This window comes from Chionomys nivalis, chromosome X (assembly GCF_950005125.1).
Source record: "Chionomys nivalis chromosome X, mChiNiv1.1, whole genome shotgun sequence".
In the NCBI taxonomy this organism is placed as follows: Eukaryota; Metazoa; Chordata; class Mammalia; order Rodentia; family Cricetidae; genus Chionomys; species Chionomys nivalis.
This window is the reverse complement of record NC_080112.1, coordinates 61561419-61569503: the sequence shown is the minus strand read 5'-3', so window position 1 is coordinate 61569503 and position 8085 is coordinate 61561419. Positions and strand designations below refer to the sequence as shown.

Here is an 8085-nt window from a genome sequence, read left to right as displayed (position 1 = left end):
TCTGAGTTATTGGCATCCTGTTTAGAAGGTCATTGCCCATCCTATACTTTGAAATATTTTCCTCTAGTAGTTTCAAAGTTTCAGGCCTTACATTAATGTTTTTGGTTCACTTTTAAGTTTTTTTGTATGTGTGTGAGTGTTTTGCCCTTGTGTATATGGACCATATTCATACTCAGTGCCTGTGGAGGCCAGAAGAGGGCACCAGATCCTGTGGAAGTGGCACTAAGCATGCTTTTGAGCTGCCACGTAGGTGCTGGAAACTAAAACCAGAATCTCTACAAGAGCAGCAGGCATCATCAATCACTGAACATCTGCTTAATCCCTCTGTCTTTGGCTTGGTTTTTGTACCAGGTAAGAAGAGATAGGGATCTAATCTCAGTTTTCTCTAAATAGATGTTGCACCCCTCCGAACTACCTGTAAAAGGCAATTTGTTTTCCAGTGTATGACTTTGGTACTTAGCTGAGTGAGTTTATTCCACTCTATCCAATCCTATCCCATTCTGCACTATGCCACACCATGCCCTTCCATGCTGTGCTACTCCACTCCACCCCATCCAGTCATTCGTCTTCCCCTCCTCTCTCTGTGTATATGTGTGCCAGTATCATGTGGTTTTTATTACAACTGCTGTACAATATAATTTATGATACCTCCAACATTACTTTGGCAATTCAGAGTCATCAGAAAAAGTCTGATGATTCCTGGTTTAAAGCAAAGTAGGTCTTGGTGAACATTTTCAAGGAATCAGCACTTAAGTATCGTTGGCCTACTTAGATTTTAGTCCAGATGTCTTTGAGTCTTTGTTACCTTTAGCCCTTCCCAATGCCTTTCTGCCACACCAGGTAGAAATGAAAAGAGATTATTTAGAGTCTACTAGCAGCAATACTCTGTGTTAAAGGAAAATAACTAAAACTTTCTATTTCGAGTACTATGCTAATTGTCAAAACCCTAAGTAATGACCTTGGTTTGATTTTCAGAAAAGAGACTGTTTTAAAAATTGTAGCAAGTAGGAATTTCAAGTAGCATGAAGAGCAGACCTCCATATCTTTGATTTATTAACATCTAAGTAGTTCATGTCCCAAGATTCACTTATAGAAGCATGTAGGGTTTGATTATTATTGATCTTAGGGAAGGTAAGATGAAATCTTGTAAGAGAGTTTTTTTTCTTTGTGCAGCAAGATTATAAAAAAAGGAGATAAATTTATCATTTGAAGAATTCTTTATAACTTTATATAAAACATTCATTGTCTTCATCATATCACTATTTGTATCTGAGGCAAACAATGTATATTTTATTCCCAACTTACTGATGAGGAAATGGATAAAATGATAGATTAAAAATCTAGCTAATTACATATTAGTGAAGTTGGAGCAAAAACCCAGGCCTGTTGCCTTTTAATGCAATGTTCTTTCCACTAAACCACTTGACTATTTACTGTGTGCACAGCATTGTATGAAACAGTGGGAACTTACAGTGAAATAATACTTACAGTAGTACTTATATTTAAATGCCACTTTAAATTCCCCCTCCCACAAACATTTATTTTCTTTGCTGAAATTAGTATATATTAGATTACTCTTGTTCATGCTGTCTTGTTTAGTAGCTGTCAAGTGAATGTCTATACACTTGAGCTTTACGTTGTAATCGATGTAACACAATTGGTATCTAGAGGAAAAGGCTTTTATCTATTAATGCCTCCTTTATTAGTTCCATAAGAAATAGAGCTAACACAAAAAAACCTTCTGAATTTCAGGCTTTTGCTTTTAATTCTATATGCAGAAGATACCTTAGACACTTAAAAATTAAAATAAGGAAGTAACTTCTTCATTTGACAGGACATATGGGGGTTATTTATTTATTATTTTTATTTTTCAGTTTTTCTACATAGGGTTTCTCTATGTAACCATGGCTGTCCTGGAATTCATACAAAGAATAACAAACAGAAGGTTTAGTGATCCTTGAAGAGGTGTATTTCATTTTTTGGGAGAGCTGTATGGTAGAAGCTGGTCTAATTTACCTAATTAGAAAATAAGGAAGCCAATGAAAAGATTTTATCTCTATAATATGTCTTACCATGTAGAAGCATAGAAAGTATTTTTTTCAAATGTGAATTTATATGGACATTGTGAAAAGATGGAAACTTCAGAATGTTGATAAAGATTCATCCATGATTCACCCAAAGATATGTACCCTGCATTAACATATTAGTATATTTGCTTCTGTGTAAAATTTTCCATGAATGATAATGTAAATAGTTTATTATTGTTAGAAAATATGTTAGTACATGATGATCTAATTCCCAACCTTGAAATCGATAGGACTTTAAGCAGTACACTCATGTTTCAAGTCATCACAGGCATGTCAAGTGCTTTGCTCCATAGAGCCATTTTCTCAGCACTGTACTTAGGCTAACAAGAAGCTGTTGTTTTGGAAGTTGCTGTGGCCGAGTGGAAAAAAGCCCTGAAGGCTTTCATACCAGAAATGAAATGTTCTGGTTTGAAGTGACAGATACCAATTCTACATACAACTTATTGCCCCAAATTACTGCTCATATGGGCCGTGAAGCATCATCATACTGTCTGCTGAGACGAGAAGAACCACAAAAATTTGGCAAACATTACTTAATGACTACTCCACACATGTTCTGAAATGACCTCTCTCTTTTGCTTTTTCATTCCGCTAAGACACATCACAAATGGCATTGTACTAAGCAGATGAGCCAGAACATATATAAATACTGCTCAATTGTTGTACACTGAGGTGATTTTAGATATCTCAGTATTAATGTATTTAATTTTAAAGAATGAACATAAACAATTAAGTGTAGTGGAAGATGTCTGTATTTCTAGAACTCAAGAAGCTGGTATCTGAGGGATAAAGATTTGAGATGAATCTGCATGACTTCTACACACACTGAGAGTCTGTTTCAAAGGCAATAAATAAATAAGCAAAAATACTGAAAAAAATCTGAAGAAAAACTTCTCTTTTCTTTCTTTTTTACCCAGTTGCTCAAACACCTTAAATAGTCACCCAATGAGTCTTTCAGATTTTGAGTCCCAGATTATAGTACACAAACACAACCTGGATTTTGGGAAGAGGCTTTTCAGTAACCTGGCTCTTATTTAATTAAAAATATGAATTCACTGAAGACAACTTCATATCATGCACCATTAGGATATGCTTATGTATTGTTGTATTTCTTTTCATTAGGACTGTGAGTTCTATGTGATAACTAGAAAGTTATAGGAATTTTTTTGATTGACAGCCCCCAAAAGAGATTAAAACCAGTCTTAATTTACCTTTAATACTGCTCACATATTCTATTGATGTGTTTTGAATATATTCTATTTTCATAATGAGTCACTTCAAAAAAAGATTATCATGGACTTTTTCTGAGTCAATGACAAATCCTTGCTTTCACAGTAGTTTCCCCTTTAAACTATGAATTATAATCTGTGGTCTTTTATAAGTATTTAATATCCTGAGCAATGTGTGTGTGTGTGTGTGTGTGTGTGTGATTGTGGGAGCCTAAGTGAATCTTGTGGGATACACACATACATCTTTACTATATTCTTTGCATAGTTTAGTGGCCAGATTTCTATATGTTGAAATTTTGCAAAGATGTGTTTTTTAATGTGACTGTATTACTTATTTTATGAACAAGATTGATGTTTTCTCCCCACAATATACACTTCTCTGTGAACTTTTATATAACCTAAAATGTGTTTTTCGTGTTTGTGAGTACATTTACCACTAAAGATCAACTCACCGAACGCATGGCAGTTATTCTACTTCAGTACAAGGAGAATATAATGGCAAAGTTTGAGAAACTTGGGGTGTTAATTATGGATAATTACACACGAGGAAAGAACTCAGATATGTCCTTAGGTCTTTGAGGTATAGATGGAAGGTCTCCAATAGTTTCTATTATGATACCATAAGGCTTAGTGTCAGCATCACTCACAAGTACTCTTTTCTTTGGTTAACATTTCCTCCTCTTCTTGCTGGTGGTCCTTACTCATACAGATCCTATCACTGGGAAAGAAACAGTAAAAGACAAATGTTTGAATTCACATACTAATTTAGTGAAGCTTGATGAAGACTCAAATGAATGTTTGTTTTGATATTAGTCTTTTAGGGTTGCCAAGCCATCTGCCTCATTCAGCAATGGTTCATTATTTTTCACGCTTATTCTGCATTTTGTTGATAGATTTATTTAATAGATTTTTAGGGGCCATTTGCCAGTCTTACTATCTCTTTCAAAAAGCATCCAATATGACAAGAAATGATCCATGATGGTCTTTTTGCATTTTGAAAATGTTAGTAGGAGCAGAATGGAGTTGGTTGGGAAGTTGAGATGTCATTTTATATGGAGACATCTTTCAAGGGAGATAGTTGATAGTTTAGCTTGGACCATAGCTTTCCAAAGCTTGTGTGAGCTTCAATTGTTGGTGCGCCTTGTTCTATGGAGCAAGCTGGTAACATCTTATTGACACAGTGGCTTGTTTTAAGCCCTGGGTTCTTTCATAGTTATTGCATTATGAGCATCCAGTTCAGTGTTGGATCGTAGACTCAGAATAATTATCTTTATTCTATGAAGGTCTTCAAAAATATATTTAACTGATATTTACTTATAGGTAATTTACTTCCAAAAATTATTTAAGATAGATTACATGGACTAATACTGAAATATAGAATAATTATGTGAGAGAAACTATCCCCAGATTTAGAGGTTAATTAAGAAAAAGTAATCTGAAATAATGTAATTAGTAACATAAATTTGGATATAAGATATCAGTTATGAACATTTGATAAACATCTACAAAATGATATTTCAATATAATTATTGAAATCAAATCAATGACTTAACTAGAATTTTCTTCATAGGTGGGAATGGTAAAACATAAAGTGGATAATAACTTTTGGAAGGAAGGAACTTCCTGGAAGACAAACAGAACTTTAGTTCTCCTATTGAGAAAGTTTGGAATTATGGAGAGTTCCTTCTCTTCTCCACTATCTTTGCTTTGGGAAACAATTTATTTTATCAAGTGTGATATTATCATTTTTTGTTATTGTTGAATTAGGAAGACCTCTCTTAAAGGAGCTGTAGCATGTCACCAGCAAGCAGAGCCCATTTGAAAAAAAATGCAACTAAACTTTGTTTTTTAATGACTAGAATTTCTTTTAAAGCCCCCTCAGGTTTTAAGTGGATTTAGCTAGCTCCATGTTGGGCACCAATTTGTTGTAAGAGGCCACTAGTTAGTTCCCAGCTTCTCAGCCCTGAAATAATCACACAGAAACCATATTATTTGCAATATTGTTTGGCCAATAGCTTAAGCATATTTTTGGTCAACTCATATATCCTAACTATCTCATCTCCATTAATCTGTGTATCACCACATAGCTGTGGCTTACTGTGTAAAGTTCCAGCATCTGTCTCTGGTGGGGCTACATGGCTTTTCCCTAACTCCACCTTCTTTCCCCACCTAGATCTGCTCTACCTTATCATAGGCCCAAAACAGCTTCTTTATTATCCAATGGTATTCACAGAATACAGAAGGAAATCCCACATCACCTGGATAGATATGTGCAAAGGATTCTGTATCTTACTATATTGATAGTTGCACATCTATATTTGTTGTTGCACTAGTTACAGTAGTTGGGAAATGGAATCAGCTTACATGTCTATCAAATGGTGATTAGAAAATGGGAATTCTTTTTTTTTTCTGAAGCAAGGTTTCTCTGTGTGTCCCTGGCTGTCGTGGAGCTTGCTCTGTATACCAGATTGATCTCAAATGCACAGAAACCCGCCTGCCTCTGCCTCCTAAGTGCTGGGATTAAAGGTGTGCACCACCATGCCTCCTGGCTGAGTAGAAAATGGAAACATGGCACATAAGAAGTACAATTCTACTCACCACTAAAGAAAAATGAAATCACAAACGTTTTAGGGAAATGGATAAATACTATTATATATTATACTATTACATATTATACTATTATACTGATATTATATACTAACACAGATCCTTATATTATATGTTCTTTCTTATATGCATATCCTAGTTTTTAAGTTTTGAATTTTGAGGGTAAGTTGGAGTGATTGTCTAAAGAACTCAGGAAGCCACCAGAAGAAGCATTATGGCAATCTTGAGAGAAGCCATCAGAGGAAGCATTTTGGTAGTGGGATATTAAAATATCTGGCATATAATAGTATGGGCGATATTATATGTAGAAAGGTTTAAACAGAAATGGGCAGGATAATGGGGGATAGGTGTAGTAGGGAAGAAATCTAAGAATTTATGAAAAAACCATAGAAACTTACTACTTTGTAAGCTAAGAAAAACATACTTCAAAAACAGTTTGGAACATTCTTATCATGTATGGGTGCAAAATGCTGAACCCAGAAATCATAGTTTGTAAATGAAAATCCCAGTGTTAGGTACAGAATAATTCCCTATAATTGTTGACCAGAGTATTGTCATTGTTCTTGTTTACTCACAAGGACTAAAAGATAAGATCTCATTGCTAAAGATATCACATTTATTTGATTACAGGATATTGAAAAAATCAAGCTGGAACTGAGCTGGGAGCTCCATTTCTGCCAGCTAATGTTTAGAGCATCAGAAAATGCTATTTAGGTTGTTAGTGAAGAAATATCATTAACATGTTTTTCTCAGCTGTGGTCCCTGAAGCTATAATTCTAATATTCCTGAAAAGATATACTCACTTATTGAATAGTGACATGGTTGTTTGGGGAGTAACCAACTGTTTTTTGATTGGATTTTAAATCCATTCCATGACAAGGGATGAGCATCTTAGGTACTGAAAACCCAGACAAATGCCTATGGCTTGGGAGGTCATAGGCTCTAGGGAGGAATCTACTACTATAGTTTTCAAAATGGACATGTTATCAAATTGCCTTCTAAGAAATTATGACCATACCCATAGATCAGGGAAGTTCTTAGTCTTGGACAGAGGAGCTCTGTTTTGTAGTAGTCAGTAACTCTGCTCAAAGTGCTGAGAATGTGGACTGCTTAGTGTTCAACCCTGAATGGAATACCTATGTTACTTCTAATGCCCATGGGACATAGCAGAAGAGGGAAAGGATGGGGATTAGTGCTTTGACATTACCATCCCTCTGAACTCCTGTGTGTAGGGGGACTGGTTGATGAAAAGGAGGAGTTCAGAGGTATGATAATAGGGGTGGGAAATAAGATCACAACACATTGCATGGTACATAGTATGGAACTGTCTAAAAATAAAACAACATTGACAATAAAGAAAAGATACTCAATGTAGCCCTTTGAGTACTGCCACAGAACCTCTGTCATATAATCGCAGGGCACATAAACCAAATAGTTCCTCACTTGATGGAACAAGGTTCTTAGTAGTCAGTGTGGGATAGCACTAAACATTGGTAATCCTGTTGTGTTTTACTCTAGCCGTCTTTAAATTGTCAAGTAGCATGAGAATTTCTGGCCACCTAACCATTCAAAGACTACATTGGATATCTGGTTCTAAGAAATTCTGGCAGCCCTTAGATTTTTTTCTCTAGGTCCTAGCTGGAGGCTCTGCCCACAGCAATCGGGTTCTGCAAAAAGAAATACATTCTGGAGAGTTCTGTCTGCTCCAGCTGCAGATGTGACAGGGACAACGAGGCTAAGTAAAGACGAAACACAAACTAAATGTACTGGGATGAGCAATAAAGTGCTTTAGTGTCGTAGATGGATTCCTTGAGTTCCTTTTAAAAACATGAAAAGATTCATGAATTTGCATTTCATGCTTACACAAGGACTGTGTTAATCTGTGTAAACTTTCCAATTTTAGTATATGCTGTTGCCAAAGTGAGCATTCCTGGAGTTCTTTTACCTACCTTAGGTTTTTTTTTTTTTTTTCAATTAAGAAAACTGAAGTATATTTTACATATAGTAAAATTTGTTTTGCTAGGTTCTATCTCTGTTGAGTTTCACAAACACACAGTATTCAAAAGCTTCCATCACAGTAAAAGACAAAAGTGTTATTTGTTTATGTTCTTTTTAAAATTTATTTATTAAAAATTTCCACCCCCCGCCCTCCTCCCATTTCC

The 8085-nt window shown here is 35.3% G+C and overlaps 1 non-coding gene across 1 annotated transcript; it reads right to left on the bottom strand.

Annotated features, from left to right (window-relative positions):
* Nucleotides 1-7745: 7745 nt before the first annotated feature.
* On the bottom strand, nucleotides 7746-7849 carry LOC130868709 (U6 spliceosomal RNA). The gene has a single exon (XR_009056535.1). It is a non-coding gene; the product is annotated as a U6 spliceosomal RNA (small nuclear RNA).
* Nucleotides 7850-8085: the final 236 nt, after the last annotated feature.